Source organism: Phoca vitulina, unplaced genomic scaffold (assembly GCF_004348235.1).
Source record: "Phoca vitulina isolate PV1807 unplaced genomic scaffold, GSC_HSeal_1.0 scaffold37, whole genome shotgun sequence".
Taxonomy (NCBI): Eukaryota; Metazoa; Chordata; class Mammalia; order Carnivora; family Phocidae; genus Phoca; species Phoca vitulina.
The window spans coordinates 10,757,745-10,775,225 of record NW_022589740.1 but is presented as its reverse complement, the minus strand read 5'-3'; the positions used below and the strand labels follow the sequence as shown (position 1 = coordinate 10,775,225).

Sequence of the window (17,481 nt, the reverse complement as noted above, 5' to 3'; positions counted from 1 at the left end):
TATTTTGTAAAAGACAAGTGATGTAGGGGAATTTGGCCTACCATGAATTACAGCCAGTTTTGAAGACACAAGGATTTAATATATTTTATAAGAGTGGCATTCCAAATCAACAGGGAAAGCATGAATTATCCATTTTGCTTAGCCAAATGATTATCTGCAAAAAAATTAAGATACAGTATACTATATACCAACGTAAATCCTATATCAATTAAAGATTTAAATAAAATGACTAAAGCCCCTAAAGAAAATATAGGTAAAGATTCACGAATCATGATTGGGTAAGAACTCAAATGCGTAAACCTAAAGGTAGAAACTAATAATAGAAAAATGAATAGATTTGACTACTTAATCGTATGAAACTATTATAAGTGAAAAATTAGCCTAAACAAAATCAAAAGGTGTGGATATGGAAAAATGCACTTCAAAAGGGTTAGCATCGTTAACGTGTAACTTCTTACAAGTCAGTATGAAGAAATGAACACATTTAGAAAAATCTAACAAGTGACATGAATTGATAGTTTACAAAATGACAGTCAATGAACATTTTAAAAATGTTAATGCTTTCGATCAAAAATACAATATAAAATAGTGAGGTACAGTTATTTGCCTATGCAAGTGGTGAAATTTTTTTAAAAGCACCCATTCTGTCAAGAATTGAGGGAGATGGGCATATTGCCAGTGGGAATTCAGATTGGCATGTGTCTTCTGAGAGCTAATAGGATTCAAAACTACAAAAACGTTCACAAGGCTTTAAGAAGAGATTTTGGGAAGAGAGGTGGATACAAGGCATCTACGCTTCTAATACTGTCCCTGCCCCTCTTCACTCCAGCAACTCAGGTTCCCATCTCTTAACCTGTACTCCTTGAACAGCCTCCTAACTAACCTAGTGTCCTCATTTTCCTCTTGAAATTTCACCTTCCACTTTGCAGTGTCACGATCCCAGCTGTAAATATGTCCATATCCTTCCTTTTGTAAGGACCTCCCGTGTCGCCATCAGCAACAGGATTAAGGTCAGTCTTCTTTGTTTTTTTAGAGAGAGAGCACGGGAGACGGAGTGGGGAAGGGGCAGAGGGAGAGAGAGAATATTAAGCAGGCTACATACCCAGCGTGGAGCCAACATGGGGCTCGATCTCAACACCCTGAGATCATGACCTGAGCCAAAATCGAGAGTCAGATGCTCAACCAACTAAGCCACCCAGCGCCCCGAGGTCAGTCTTCTTAATGTGGCCTGCAAGGTTCTCCATGTTCTGATGCTTGTCCACTTCTCCAGGCACGTCATTTCCCGCCCACCCCCACTTTGCTGTCATTCATTATACCCATCTGCTCATAAGTTTTCCAGCTATGTTACTTCGGTTCCTATTATTCTTTCAGTTGTAGAGCCAGTCCTGCCCTCTCTTCCCCCATCACTCCCTCTAATTCTTTGCGGTGAAAACTGTACCTTCCGCGGGAAGCTTTCTGTGACTTCCTGGGCTGGGTTAGGTTTGCCTCCACTTAGTCCCATAAACACTGACCTGGTTACTCCACACTGTGTGCGAGAGGTTCATTTGGGTTGCTCTAAGTAGGGGCAGTTTGTTCATGCTCATTTGTATATTCAATTATAAAAAGACACCGTTACTGTTGTTAAAGAATTTCTCCAGATTTTGGCTACTATGAGTTGTGTTTCTCTTAGCCTCCTGTGCATGCATTTTGGAGAACATTATGTATGCATCTCTGTTGGGTATATATCTGGGACTGGAACTCAGTCATAGAAGGAGGCAGGCAGAATACCAAACGTGCCCCCCCCCCCCCCCCGCCAGATTCCATGCCCTAATGACAGGGATATTATCCAGGTGGGTTTTATGATAGAGAGATAGCCAGGTGGGCCTCATCACACCAGCCACTTTAAATGCAGAGAGTTCCTCTGCTGCTGGGAGCAGAAGAGAGCGTCAGAGAGGTTTGAGGCATGAGGGATCCTTGCTGCATTGTTCCTGGCTTGATGATCCGGGGGTCCACTACAAGGCCTGCAGGGTGGCCTCTAGGAACTGAGGGTGGCTCTCAACTGGCCACCAGTAAGGAAACAGGACCTCAAGGACCTGAATGTTGCCAACAACCTGAAGGAGCTAGAATGTGGACCTCTCCCCGAGGGCTCCAGCTAAGGACTCAGTCCTCCGAACACCTCCATTTCAGCCTTGTGCGGGAGCAGATAACCCAGCCACCCTGTGTCAGACGGATCTACAGAACTGTGAGTTAACAACGGTTTTGTTCTAAGCCACTAAGTTTGTGGTAATTGGTTATACAGCACCAGAAAACTAACACGTCAAGTGTGCCAACGGTTTTGCAAAGTACCAATTTGTATTTTCACCAGGAGTATATGAGAGTTTCAATTGCTTTTTCATGTTGGTCTTAGTGTAGACATGGAATATTAAGCATCTAGTAGAGACTTGCCTGATTCAGTGTCTCAGTATTAATTACTAATGAAGTAAAGTTAAAAGGGAAAGTAGCATTCAAGTTCTTACGTGAACCAAAGAAAATTTTAATGACAATACCCATTTCTGAAAAAAGAAAACTATAATGTTCACATCCTTGACAAAGCAATTGCATGTCCAAGGAATTACCATGAATGTGTGCAGAGATTTAGTTGCAGAACTGGACATGGTGGTATTGTTTATAATAGTTCATAATGGATCATTTAAATAACAGAATATTAGGCACCATTAGAAATGATGTAGAACAGCTTTTGACCAAGGATATTCTGTAGAATATCAATTTCCCAAATGTTATGTTCCAGAAGGATCCCGTGATTATGTAAGTTTGAGATTCTCTGGCAACGTGAACAGGTTTCTCCACTGGAGCTCTTTGCAAACCTCGCTCTGGTCTGATAAGTATCGTTAACACCTGGGGCGCCAACACAGCGAAGATTTGCACAAGCCTTTTTGATTACGGTCTTCTGCTTTGTTTTGGGGGGCATCTTGGGCATCTTGTAGATTTGCCTTTGGGAAATGACATAGAAACATGTCTGCGATACGTTTGGCGCAAAAAGCCGTGTGAATAATGTAGTCCCCACTTCAAAACCTGTAGATAAAAGGCCGGAAAAACTTAAAGGATATTACCCAAAAATGTGAACTGTGATTATTTGGATGGACAATTTTTAATTCATAGTCCTTATTTATATTTTTCTCAAGTGTCTACACAGGGATTATGTATTTGTTAAAAGGGGGAAAAAAAGAAATGCCAGAAGTCCATATAAACACTGTCTCTTGGAACAGCAGTGGTAAAGCTGTAGCTCTTGTCTGGGGGCTGATTTGCTGTATGGTCTGGCCCTAATTAAATTCAATTTTTAGCGGTCCGCTTCAGGACAGCTGGCCCCAGCACCATGGGCCCATCTGGGGTCACACTGTCCAGTCAGTTTGGGTTGATGGGGGGGTGGTCTCTGGGGCTGCTATGTAGCAGAACAGTGAATGCTCACTCTCTGATCCATGCTCCAGCCCAGGCCAGCTCTGTTCCCGGCAGCCCCAAAGCTCCTGCTTGCTGAGGTTTGGTTTTGTTTTGTTTTGTTTGTTATTTTCCCCATCTTCTCAGGGCAGCTCTTCTCCTCCCATCTTCCCCATCAGCTCCACTCCTCCCTGGAAAACTACATGTTTTCTGAAGACGGACCCAGGTTCAAATCCTCCCTGGGAACCAGGTCTAGGCAAAGCAGTTCATCTCTCTGAGTCTCTTTCCCCCTCTAGGAAAAGCGTACGTGTTTAAGTAACCTCTCCTAGTGTTGTTCGGATAAAATCGGAAAGGCTTAAGGATCGCACCTGTCACCGTGCTAGGTTTTCAACAAATACTTATTCCTTCCATCCCCCAGCCCTGGAGTTAATATAGCCTTCAGTTAATAAAAGGAGTTACAACCCCATTTCTCCCTCGTGGGTGGGTACAGTTTTCTGATGTCAGCCTTTGTTTATAGAAAGAGTTTGAAGTGTGTGTGTGTGTGTGTGTGTGTGTGTGTGTGTGTGTGTGTGCGCGCACGCACGCACCCGCGCCTGGTGTTGGCAAACTCTGGCCCCTGGTCAAACCCGACCCACAGCCTGTTTTTTATGAAACCAGCAAGCTAAGAATGGTTTCCACAGTTTTAAATGGTCGGACAAATCAAAAAGAATGTGCTACCAGACACCTTAAACTTACATGAAATTCACATTCCATGGTTTATAAATAAAGTTTTATTGGGACACAGCCGTTCGTTCATTTACATATCGTCTGTGGTTGCTGTCACACAATGACGGAGTTAAACATTTGTGGCAGGGACCGTACTGCCTGCAAAGCCTAAAATATTTGCGATCTGGCCCTCTACGTAAAATGTTTGCTGATCTCTGCTCCAGGCTTTTTCCTATCTAAGTATTTCTTGAAGGCAAGCTTTAAATATGAGAGGTATTGGGGCACCTGGGTGGCTCAGTTGTTAAGCATCTGCCTTCGGCTCAGGTCATGATCCCAGGGTCCTGGGATCGAGCCCCGCATCGGGCTCCTTGCTCTGCAGGACGGCTGCTTCTCCCTCTCCCACTCCCCCTGCTTGTGTTCCTTCTCTCGCTGTGTCTCTCGCTGTCAAATAAATAAATAAAATCTTTAAAAAAAAAAAAAAAATGAGAGGTATTGCTCATTGGATTGCATTTTTAAAAAATTAAAATAAATGTCTTTTGAAGGCTCAATTTTTGAAATGCTCATCCCTATTCTTAAGTCCCAGTGAATGTGATAGATTCGGGCTTTGCCAGCCTGGTATGGCTAAGGCGGCGTTTCTTTCTAGGTACTCAGCCTGTTGGTTAGGAGCTACCAGGTGAGTGGTTTAGACAAGATTTTAGGGTAACCTTTTAGGTTAAATATCTATTTTAAAATACTTAGAATGTATGACAAACACAAACCTAAAATACTAATGGGTATTTGATCAGCAACGCCTTCCTTTGTTATTTAATTTATAAGCAAACTTCTGAGAAGATGCTACTTCAAAGGGATCCTGTAATCCCTTTATAATGGGAGGATTCCCGTGTAGTGTGGTCACTTTGACCTTCTCATTTCTGTGTAGGTGAGATGTTCAGATACTAATGGTAAATACTCTGTTTTCTCCTGCAAAAGGCAGTCCCCTCAACAGGGACAGTCGTGTCTTGGGTAGAGCCTCTGCAGAAAGTTGTTTTGTTTTGTTTTTTTCCCCTCCTTGCCTCTGGGATAATGGGTGTTTTGGTGGAGATGCTCAGTATGCAACGAGAACTGGCAGGGTTAAATTATGGCTCCACTGAGCATAAAAAATTGGAGGGTGAATCTAGCCCATCATCCATTCTGTTACAGTTTTTCTATAAAAGTAAAAAATCTTTATTAAGTGAAACTAACATTAAACTAAGTTTGTACACAGGAGAGCCGGATTTAAAGGGCCACAGCTCTTGGAATGATGATACACACGCCAAACCAAACTCGGTTTTGCTTATTCTAAAAGACACCTTTGTGTTGTTCTCAGGCAGAAACAATACACCCTCTGGAGACTCCTAGCAAGCAGGTTTTCTTCCGATACTAGCTCAAAACAACCATATTTACCCAAGGAAGTATGCTTGCTTTCTGTTAATCCTAGGAAAAACCTTAGGGTCCTATACCTTCTTTGCATTTTTAAGCTGTGAACCATCAAATGTTTGCAGATTTCTCCACATTTTCCTCAAGCAGCCGGATACCAGCCCTATTATAATACCTCCCCACTCAGTCCCTTCAAAGGTTTCTGTGCCTTGTCTGTATTGGAGTTTTCCCCTAGCTCTTCTGGCAGATTTTAGATCGTCTGCGCATTGAAATACACAATAATTATATACACATTTGACAAACGAAGACAACTCAAAAGAAACCAGACAGGGGTCTCCCATAGAGGAAGTGCTAAGTTGTTTACAACTTTTCTAAACTTTTATTATGTTCTAGGATGTGTTCATTATATAATTTCATCATATTGTGTTTATGCTAGCCAAGATTCCAGCTAATTTCCCCCATTTTTGTTTTTGTTTTTGTTTTTTCTGAGACTAATGATTAAATGGATTCTTTTAAGGGATATTTATTTCAATTGAACAATAGTTGACATTTCATGCTGTTCAGTTGTACAAGTAGTGATTGGACATCTGTATACATTACAAAATGCTCACTGCGATGTGTAGTTACCATTGATCACCATACACAGTTACTACAATATTGACTATATTCTTCTGCTATACTTTATATCCCCATGACTTAATTTATTTTATAACTGGAAATTTCCACTTGTAAATCCCCTTCATCTACTTGGCCCATTCTCCCACCACCATCCCCTCTGGCAACCTCCAATTTGTTCTCCATATTTATGAGTCTGTTTATTTTTTGTTGTGTTCATTTATTTCTTAGATGCCATATATAAGTGCACTCCTACCGTATTTGTATTTATCTTGTTTATTTCACTTAGCCTAATATCCTCTATGTCCAACTATGTGGTCACAAATAGCAAGATTTCATTCTTTTTTCTTGATGAGTACTACTGCATTGTATATGTATACCCATCTTCTTTATCCATCAGTCACTGGACACTTAGGTGGTTTTCATTCCTTGACCATTGTAAATAATGCTGCCATGAACATAGGGGTGCACATATGTTTTTGAATTAGTCTGTTTTCGTCTACTTTGAGTAACCAGAATTGTAGTTGCTGGATCATATGGTATTTCTATTTTTAATTTTTTGAGAAAACATCCTACTGTTTTCCATACTGGCTGCACCAGTTGACATTCTCACTAACTGTACATGAGGGTCCCTTTTTGTCCACGTCCTCACCAACACTTGTTACGTCTTGTCTTTTTGACTTTGGCCAGTCTGATAGATGTAAAGTGATCTCTCATTGTGGTTTTGACTTGCATTTCCCTGATGATCAGTGATGTTGAGCATCTTTTCATGTGTCTCGTGGCCATCTTGTATGTCTTCTCTGAGAAAATATTTTTCTTTTCAGGTCCTCGGCCCATTTTTAATCAAATTGTAGTGATTTGAGTTGTAGGAGTTCTTTATATATTTTGGATATTAACCCTTACCAGGTATATCATTGGCAAATACCTTCTCCCATTCAGATGCTATCTTTTTGTGCTGTTGATGGTTTCCTTCACTGTGCAAAAGCTTTTTAGTTTGATGTAGTCCCAGTTGTTTTTGCTTTTGTCGCTCTTGCCTGTGGAGGCAGGTTAATAGATATATTGCTAAGACTATTGTCTAAGAGTTTACTGCCTGTTTTCTTTTAGGAGTTGTATGGTTTCAGGTCTTAGATTTAGGTCTTTAATCCATTTTGAATTTATTTTTGTGTATGGTCCAGATTTATTCCTTTGCATTCAGCTGTCCAGTTATCTCAGCACCATTTATTGAAAAGATGGTCTTTTCCGCATTGTATATTCTTGCCTCTTTTTGTCGTAAATTAATTGACCATCTAAGCATGGGTTTATTTCTGGGCTTACAGTTCTGTTCCATTGGTCTGTGCGGCCTGTTTTTGTGCCAGGACCATAGTGTTTTGATTACCACAGTTTTGTAGTTATAGTTTGAAATCTGGGTGTGTGATGCTTTCCTCTTTGTTATTCTTATGATTGCTTTGGCTAATTGGAGTTTTATGTGATTCCATACAAATTTTAGTGTTATTCTAGTTCTGTGAAAAATGCTATTGGTGTTTCAAAGGGGTTGCATTGAATCTGTAGATTGCTTTGAGTAAGATGCATTTTTTTAAATTTATTATTTATTTATTTGAAAAAGAGCGAGAACGAGAGCGAGAGAGAGAGAGAGAGAAACACCAAGGGAGAGTGAGAGGGAGAAGCAGACTCCCGATAAAGGGCTCGGTCCCAGGACCCTGAGATTGTGACCTGAGCTGAAGGCAGATGCTTAAACGACTGAGCCACCCAGGTGCCCCCAAGATGGACATTTTAATAAGATTAATTCTTCCAATCCACGAGCATGGGCTATCTTTCTGTTTATGTCTTTAATTTCTTTCATCATTGTCTTAGAGTTTTCAGAGTACAAGTCTTTCACTTCCTTGGTTAAATTTATTCCTAGATATTTTATTCTTTTTGATGCAATTATAAATGGAATTGTTTTCTTAATTTCCCTTTGATTATTAGTGTATAGAAATGCAACACATTTCTTTGTATGTTAATTTTATATTCTGCAAGTTTACTGAATTCCTTTATTAGTTCTAATAGGTTTTTGGTTTTTGTTTTCTTTTTTGTGGCGTCTTTAGGGTTTTCTATGTATAGTATCATGTTAAATGCAAATAGTGACAGTTTTACTTCTTCCTTACCGGTTTGGATGCCTTTTATTTCTTTTTGTTGACTGATTGCTGTGACTAGGACTTCCAGCACTGTGTTGAATAAAAGTGATGAGAGTGAACATCCTTGTTTTGTTCCTGATCTTAGAGGAAAAGCTTTCAGCTTTTCACCATTGAGTATGATGTCAGCTCCGGGTTTGTTATGTGTAGGCTTTTAGTATGTTGAGGTATGTTTCCTCTATATCCACTTTGTTAAGTTTGTTTTTTTTTAATCATAAATGAATGCTCAATTTTGTCAAAGATTTTTTTTTGGAAGCTACTGAGATGATTGTATGATTTTTAGTCTTCATTTTGTGAATGTGATGTATCACATTGATTGGCGACTACTGAAACATCCCCACATCCTTGAAATAAATCCCACTGGATTGTGGTGAATGAATCTTTGAGTATAATGTTGAATTTGGCTTGCTATTATTTTGTTGAGGATTTTTGCATCTGTGTTCATCAGGGATGTTGGTGTGTAACTTTTTTTGTAGGGCTTTTGTCTGGTTTTGGTATCAGGGTAATGAATGAATTTGGAAGTGTTCCTCTTTTTTTTTTTTTGAGTAGTTTGGGAAGACCGGATAATAACTTTTTAAATGTTTGGTAGAATCCAACCATGAACAGTTCTGGTCTTTGGCTTTTTTTTGTTGGGTTTTGGTTTTGATTTTTATTATGCATTCAGTTGCATTACTACTAATTGGTCTGTTCAGATTTTTCATTTCTTTCTGATTCAGTCTTGAAAGATTGTATGTCTCTAGGAATTTATCCATTTCTTCTAGGTTGTCCAATTTGTTGATGTATAATTTTTCATAGTCTCATGCAATCTTTTGTATTTCTGTTGTTTGTACTTAGGCTGTAACTTCTCTTTCATTTCTGATTTTGAGTTCTGTTAAGGGTGTGTGTGTGTGTGTGTTTCATGCATCTGACTAAAGTTTGATCAATTTTGTTTATCTTTGGTCAATTTTGTTTATCTTTTCAAAGAACCAACTCTTAGTTCCATGGATCATTTCATTGTTTTTTAGTCTCCATTTCATTTATTTCTGCTTTGATAGGTAATATTTCCTTCTAATTTGGGGCTGCTTTTTCTAGCTCCTTTATGTGTACAATCAGGTTTATTCGAGATTTTTCTTGTTTGTTGAGGTAGGCCTAAATTGCTATAAACTTCCCTCTTTGAACTGTTTTTGCTCTGTCCCAAAGATTTTGGAACTTTGTGTTTCCGTTTTCATTTGTCTTCAGGTGTTTTTAATACTGCCTTTTCGATTTCTTCATTGACCCATTGGTTGTTTAGTAGCATGTTGTTTAACTTCATGTGTTTGTATTTTTTCTAGTTTTTTTTTTTATTTTAGTTTTAGAGCATTGTGGTTAAAAAAGAGACTCCATATGATTTCCATATCTTAAATTTTTTGAGACTTGTTTTGTGGCCTGACATGTTATCTGTCCTGGAGAACCCCATGTGCACTTGAAAAAAAGGTGTATTGTGCTGTTTTGGGATGGAATGTTCTGTATTTTCTGTTAAATCCATTTGATCTAGTGTGTCATTAATAGCCACTGTTTCCTTGTTGATTTTCTGTCTGGATGATCCGTGCATTGATGTAAATGATGTTGAACTCCCCTACTATTATTACCCACATTTTCTCCCTTTATGTCTGTTAATATTTCCTTTATATATTTAGGTGTTCCTCTGTTGGTTGCAGAGATATTTGCAATTGTCGCATCCTCTTGTTGTATTGCTCACTTTGTCATTATGTACTACCCTTCTTTGCTTCCTGATACAGTCTTTGTTTTAAAGTCCATCTTGTCTGATAAAAGTATTGATAGCCTTTAGCGTTATGCTTGGATTCCTTTCTCTTTATTTTTTAGGTATCTATTAGAGGTTTTTGGTTTGTGGTTACCATGAGATTCCTAGATAACACCCTATGTATATAGCAGTCTTTTTTTAAGTTGAAGTTTGCTTAATTCCAAAACATACTAAAAGCGCTACAATTTTACTCCCTCATCTCCATGATTTATGTATGTATTGTCCTATTTTACATCCATATTTTAAATATATTGTGTATCCCCTACCTTATTATTATAGATATCGTTGACTTTACTGCTCACTCGCTTTATAAGCAGTTGATCTACTACCTTCACTATATGTTTGTTTTTACCAGGGAAATTTATTCTTTCATAATTTTCTCACTTCTATTTACAGCCTTTTCTTTTTTGCTTAAAGAAGTTCTCTTAACGTTTTTTGTAGGGCCAGTTTAGTGGTGAATGAACTCCTTTAGTTTTTTTGTTTGTCTAGGAAACTCCTTCAGTTTCAAGTGATAACTTTGCTGGGTAGAGTATTTTGGGTTGTAAGTTTTTTCTTTCAGCACTTTGAGTATATCCTGCCACTTGTAGCTGCAGAGTTTCTGCTGAAAAATGAGCTCATAGTCTTAGGGTGTTAGCTTATATGTAACTACTTGCTTTTCTCTTGCTTCTTTTAGGATTCTCTATATATTAATTTTTTGACATCATTATTATGTGTCTTGGTGTGAACTTTTTTGGGTTTCTCTTCTCTTGAGCTCTGTTCCTGGACCTGGATGTCTGTTTTCTTCCCAAAGTTAGGGAAGTTTTCAGCTACTATTTCTTAAAACAAGTTTTCTTCCCCTTTCTGACTTTCCTTCCAGGACCCCTACATAATGCAGTACTGCAATAGTGCAAATGTTGGTACACTCGATGTTCTCCCTGAGGTCTCTCTTAACCTATCCTCATTTTAATTTTTTTTTTTTCCTTTTGCTGTTCAGTTTGGATGATTTCCACACCCTGTCTTCCAGATCTCTGATCCATTCTTCTGAGCCCTTTAGTCTACTGTTGAGTCCTTTGAGCTTATTCTTCATTGCTGTTATTCTTCGGTTCTGATTAGTTCTTCTTAATACTTTCTATCTCTGTTGAAGTTCTCCCTGAGTTCATTCACTCTTCTCCCATGGTGAGTGAGCATCTTTAATGACCATTATTTTTAACTCTTTATTGCTTATCACCACTTCATTTCATTCTTTTTCTGAGGTTTTTGTCTTGTTCTTTCATTTGGAGCATATTCCTATCTCCTCATTTTGTCTGACTCCCTGGGTTTGTTGCTATCTATTAAGTAAATCAACCACATCTCCTGGTCTTGAAGTCCGTGGTCTTAGGTAGAAGGCATCCTATGGGTCCCAGAAATGCAATCCCCCAGCCCCCAGGACAAGGTGCTCCAGGGATATCTACTGCAGAGACTGCATGCACTCTCCTGTTGTGGCCGGGCCATGACTGCTGTGGGTGCACTGGTGGGCGGGGCTGGCCCCCAGCACAGCTGGCTGAGGGGCTTTGCTGCAGCTGCTGCAGGCATGCTAGTGGGTGGGGTTAGCCCTGGTGTGACTGGCTGCAAAACTTGGCTGCAGCTGTTGTGGGCATGCTGGTGGTGGGGCTGGCCTCTTCCTCCTTGGGGCAGGAGACAATTTGAAGGGGCACTGGTCCAAGCTGAAGCTGTTGGCTGGGCATGGTGGGGTGGGCGCAGCACTGGGGGGCCCTTGCTGTGCAGATGGGTTGGGTGTGGCAAGTCAGCAGGGGAACACTGAAGCTGGGTGAGTGGTGCTAGCAACGTAGATAAAGAATGTCAGAACTGTAGCTGCCAGCATGAGGCCAGCTACACTGATGGAGGACAGGGAAAACGGCTCCTGCCAGTGCTTCCATTGCTGGTGAAAATTTCTATGCCTCCGTTTCCTATAGCCTTCTGGCTCTCCAAGTGAAGTCCTGCTGATTTCCAAAGCCAGACATGATGAGAGCTCATCTTCCTGGTGCAGGTCCCCAGTGCAGTGGGTGCCCAATGTGGGGTTTGAATCCCTCCCTCCTCAGAACCTTTCCCCCTTTTTAAGGGAGCCATGAATAGTGCATTTTAAATGACTTGTTTCCCTTCCTGAGTTGAGATCAGCATTGATGTACAACCTATTTTTCCTAAATACTTCTGATACACCTAAAAAGATGTTTTCTTTGGAAACCAAAGTTCCTTTTTAAAAGCCTATGTTCACCTTTTATGTTTCTGTGCTGGTCATAGGTAATCGGCTTTGGGCGTCCTCAAAAATAGTTTGTTTGTTTTTTTCTGTTGTCCCCAGCCATGGAAATACCAATTGGCCTCTGAGGAATTTACCTGAATGAGTCAACCTTTATGCATGTTTAGTTATGTTTATTTTTAATATCAGGGCTTTTCACTTGTATTTTTTCCTCTTCAGGATTCTATGAAGGAATGTCTCAATATTTAAATATTTTTAAGTGTCCTCCAGTTTAAGTATCTGAAATTTTGCATGTACTTAAAAGGCATTTCAGAATGAGGATGCCTGAAGTTTGCTTTTTAAACTGGAATTTAATTTTCCTGCTTCTTCTCACCTGTCCCACTGCCTCCCCATTTGAAATCTTAATGATGATAATGCATACAGGAACACAATTGAAAAATAAGCTCAACCTATTTTGGGCAAGTATTCTAACTAGAAAATACTGTTCATTTAAAAGTTAGAATAAGTCTTCTCAAGATGAAGGAGTGGCTATTGGGAGTGAAAGTAGGAGGTAGAAGGTCAAATAAACTGTAGAGTTTGGGGGTGCCTGGGTGGCTCTGTCGTTAAGCGTCTGTCTTTGGCTCGGGTCATGATCCTAGGGTCCTGGGATCGAGCCCCACATCAAGCTCCCTGCTCGGCGGGAAGCCTGCTTCTCCTTCTCCCGCTCCCCCTGCTTGTGTTCCCTCTCTCGCTGTGTCTCTCTCTCTGTCAAATAAATAAAAATTTTAAAAAAGCTGTAGAGTTTTTATGAGGAGATGCTGTGCTGAAGAGAAATGAGGTATAAAGGTCTAAGGATTCTGTGGATTTACTCAGATGATGTAACACGTATATTAATCATGGAAGATTGACTCTTGGTTGGTTGGTTAGTTTTTTGGTTGTTTTTTTTTTAAGATTTTATTTATTTATTTGACAGAGAGAGACACAGCAAGAGAGGGAACACAAGCAGAGGGAGTGGGAGAGGGAGAAGCAGGCTTCCCACGGAGCAGGGAGCCCGATGTGGGGCTCGATCCCAGAACCCCGGGATCACGACCTGAGCCGAAGGCAGTCGCCTAACCAACTGAGCCACTCAGGTGCCCCAGGTTGACTTTTTAAAACAAAGATTTGGTCCCTCATTCTTCTGGGCTCCCATAGCAACAACATTGTGAAATACAGCAATGTATTTACTCTTCACTTTTCCAGTAGGCTCTTAGTTTTTTGACTGTGTTATTTACCTTGACATAGCATGCCTCCATCCCATCCTTTGGGGACTCTTATACTCTGTCTCTCCCAGATACTCAGATTGGCCAAACCGATGTCAGGAAGAGAAGAGCTATCGTCTGCTACATTGGCTAAGTTGGACCGCATGAGTCTGGCACTGCAAAGGGCTGATTTTTCAAACCAGTCAGCTGTTCTTGAATCCTAGTTCCAGCCCTGTACTTCCCAGTTGTGTCTATAAGTGAATTTTGTATTTTGTTCAAGCTAGTTCGAATTTGACTTCTATAACTTTGTCACCCTAAATAGGTACACTGAGGCAAACTCAAATTACCAGAAATTGAGTTTTTTTCAGGAATAGCAGAGGAATTGCAATTTGGAAATGCATGCTGTAGCAAGCTACTGGCAAGTCCACTGAGGGCTTGGGGCAGGACATATGTATGGGCAAGGAGTACAAAGAGGAGGAAGTCCAGCCAGAGTCTAAGCACTAAGTTCATTGGCTTGAGGATGGGGAGAGAGTCTTGGTGGGTGTTCACTGGTCAGGAGATAAGTCTTGGTCTGCTGTAAATCAGGAATTTACAGGGAATCAGTCTCTCAGTTCTTCAGTTTCATACTTCTGAGGGTATATGTGTGAGATGATCCATTTCATTCCTCCAGTACTATTTTAGATAGAAATCCTTTTACTTTTACCTCTCTCAATCAGGATCATCCACAGAAAGCATTGCTCATCCACCGTGTCACTTAAGCATTATTTTCCTTTTTTTTTTTCCCCCCTCAATCAAAAACATCATTAGATGGAGTGCACATCCCGTGGAGCTGAGGACAAACATCTCCCGTGTCTTGTCCCATGTAGGAGGGAAATGGCAAGTGGATATCATTGGTCTTATTTGAACAACAAAAGGAATAAGAAATGAAGACTCTCAGCCATGCTCTTCTGGGCTGGCTAGCTCAATTTCCATGGTCAATTGATAAGCATAAAGACAGTATTCTTAATACAGCTCACCAGGGCGACTACTATGATTATTATAAGATTATAAGGAGGATAATCCCCACAATCTAGAGTGTAGTTTGGGACCATGGTCCCCAAGATCCAAACCAATCAGAATCAAGTGAAAGAGAAACCTTCGTTGAAGGAGTCCCTTAAAGACAACTGGCTGGTTCAGTGATCTTGTATAGCTGAGCCTCGGCTTTGCCGGAAGAGTCCACCTAAGTGAATCAAGTGGTGCTGGCCATAGCACAGACTCCTCCTGGCTCTGCTAAGAGATAATCAAAAACTATCCTATTATCAAGAACAGCTTTGGGTGGCTCCCAGAAGTGGGGCTGGTGCAGGGCCGTCATGTTGCAGCAGGTTGGTAATGATGACACGGAGGATGTTTCCCTGTTTGATGCGGAAGAGGAGACCACTAACAGACCAAAAAAATCCAAGATCAGACACCCAGTGGCATCATTTTTCCATTTACTCTTTCGAGTCAGTGCAGTTGTAGTCTATCTTCTTTGTGAATTGTTCAGCAGCGGCTTTATTGCCTGTATGGTGACAATTATCTTGTTGTGTGACTTTTGGGCTGTCAAGAATGTCACAGGTAGACTCATGGTTGGTCTGCGTTGGTGGAATCACATGGATGAAGATGGAAAAAGCCACTGGGTGTTTCAGTCCAGGAAGGCATCCGCTCAAGAGAGTAAACCTGTTTCCGAGGCTGAATCAAGGATTTTTTGGTTACTGCCTGTCCAGTGCTGTGGGTGATATTCGCCTTCAGCGCGCTCCTCTCCTTCAGAGCGAAGTGGTTGTGGTTATCATGGGTGTGGTGCTACAAGGTGCCGACCTGTAAGGTTACATCAGGTGCAAAGTGGGCAGCAGGAAGAATTCGACCAACATGGCTACATCTTATCTCGGAGAGCAGTTTTTAAAACAAAACACCGGAGATGAGCAGACTTCCTGAAGAGAGTCAGAGCAAGCTCATGTGTCCTGTTGCACTGGGGAACAGCTGAAGAGATTCTTGACTCTGAGGCTTTTGGAACTCAGTACATATTGCAAAGAGGAGTGTTGGGTTTGTTTTTCCGGTTTAAAATTTACTTTAAAAAAAATGGAAAGTTTAGTTTTCATATCAAGTTTTTAGTCTCTTTCTGGCATTTTGGGGCTTGAAAGTATGGTGTGGCCAGGAACATTGTCAAAATTGTTTCCTGGTTTATACATGTACGCACGTAGTCCTGTAATGTCCGTATATCCCAAATTACTGAAAGTGCGTTCATGTACATACGTAATGGAGACCTTTGCATTTGGATCCGTAGAATATAGGAGGATGATCTCGGTCTGTCTCAGAAATCTAGGTGTGTACATATTATTTCTGTAGATTATTGTCAGAAGAAAGTTTTGCTTCCATGGGAAGAGTGAGCACTTTGGCTCACGTGTAAGTTAGAGATAATTGTTAATTTTACACCTTAACGTATACTTCGTGACAAAACGTCTTATCTTAGTCACTCAAAGGCAGGTAAAAAACAAATTTGGGCCAGTGGTTAACTAGTTTGTAAATTTTATTTTTATTTGTAATAACTCATGTCCTTAAGGCCCAATTAACGTAAATGGAATTTTCACAGTTTATGGTTGGGGGATTCCTTAGAGATTGCTGCTGTTCTATTTATTTTTTGGAAGGGAAAGCCAGATTTTACTTTAGAACTTCCTGGAAGCTCTTCAGTGGGCCTTGGCCTAATGAAATCTATCTTTTATCACTATAAGAGTATTATTCTTATATCATAGAATAATCATTTAAATACTTGGCATAATAAGTGCCTAAAAGACATTTTATTGTATGAATCTATTTTTTTTCTTGCTATAATGGGGATATTATAAATCATGCCTTTGTATTAATGGTATTTCTTAATATATGTCACAATCTACAAGCGGTTGTAGGAGTCTATAAATTCTGTTGTAGGTTCTATAAACTTTGTTGGTGTCTTTTAACCAGTAGATTATTTTGTGGAATGTATTTATACATTATTAAAAATTTTAAAAAGATGTTTAATTGAATAAGTGTCTTTATTGGAGTGATAGCTTTTGAAGGTGCATAACTTTATATTTGTATAAAACTGTATTGTTTACAAAGCAAAAAAAAAAAAAACAAACAAACCAGCTTTTGCCAGAGTCTAGGAATTTTTGTTGGGCAGCTATTTTTTGAGAAGCAGGTTCTGCAGTATCTTCAAGAGGTAAGGAGAGGTTCCTAATGCTAGCATCATCCATACGTACTCCTAGCCAAAGGAGTAGGGGTCTGCCAAGGGAAGTGAATGTTGAATCATGAATGCCTCCTGGTAATTCATTTGAGTCTGTGGCTCAGGACTGGAAATGTAACCGCTATGGAGGCCAATAAAATTTAAAGGTCTATAGACCAAAAAGTGGTTTTATTTCTGTTATCCTTGCCTTGTCCCTTTCTTAGTACAGAGCCCAGAAGCAAGTTTTTTGAGATGTGAGGTTAACTAGGGACAGGGAAATGGACACCTAGTGTTAGGGAGTCTGATGTGATCAAGAGGGGGCTGAGTTTGTTCCAGAGAAACTGAGGCATTGGAAATCAGGGGGAAGTTTCTGACAGAACCACAGGATCACCAGCATTGTGGCAGATCTAACAGTCATTTGGAGGTTGGATTACCCCCATTGGCAATGGCCTGAGATTAGTGAACAATGGCATTATCTTTCCAGTCCAGAGCAGGATGAAAGATGAACAAAAGAATCCTAAAGATCTTCATGGTATAAAAATTAGGAAAATACTGTCAAAGAGGGAAGAAGGAAGGCAAAGAAATGTCCTTGATCCAATGAGTTGGAAGGAAGCGGTCTACTTTGATGTTGGCTACTCCTCTTTTACTAGTCAATTTTATTTTGAGGTCTCCAGCTTTTGCACAGGACCTGATGTCAGGTGGAGTCTTTTGTGAAGTAATCACCCAACATGTGACACTTTGTGACTTATCAGTAGGGTCAG

The 17,481-nt window shown here is 40.2% G+C and overlaps 1 pseudogene; it reads left to right on the top strand.

Moving 5' to 3' along the window:
- Nucleotides 1-13,410: 13,410 nt before the first annotated feature.
- Nucleotides 13,411-16,627, top strand: LOC116646746 (annotated as a pseudogene).
- Nucleotides 16,628-17,481: the final 854 nt, after the last annotated feature.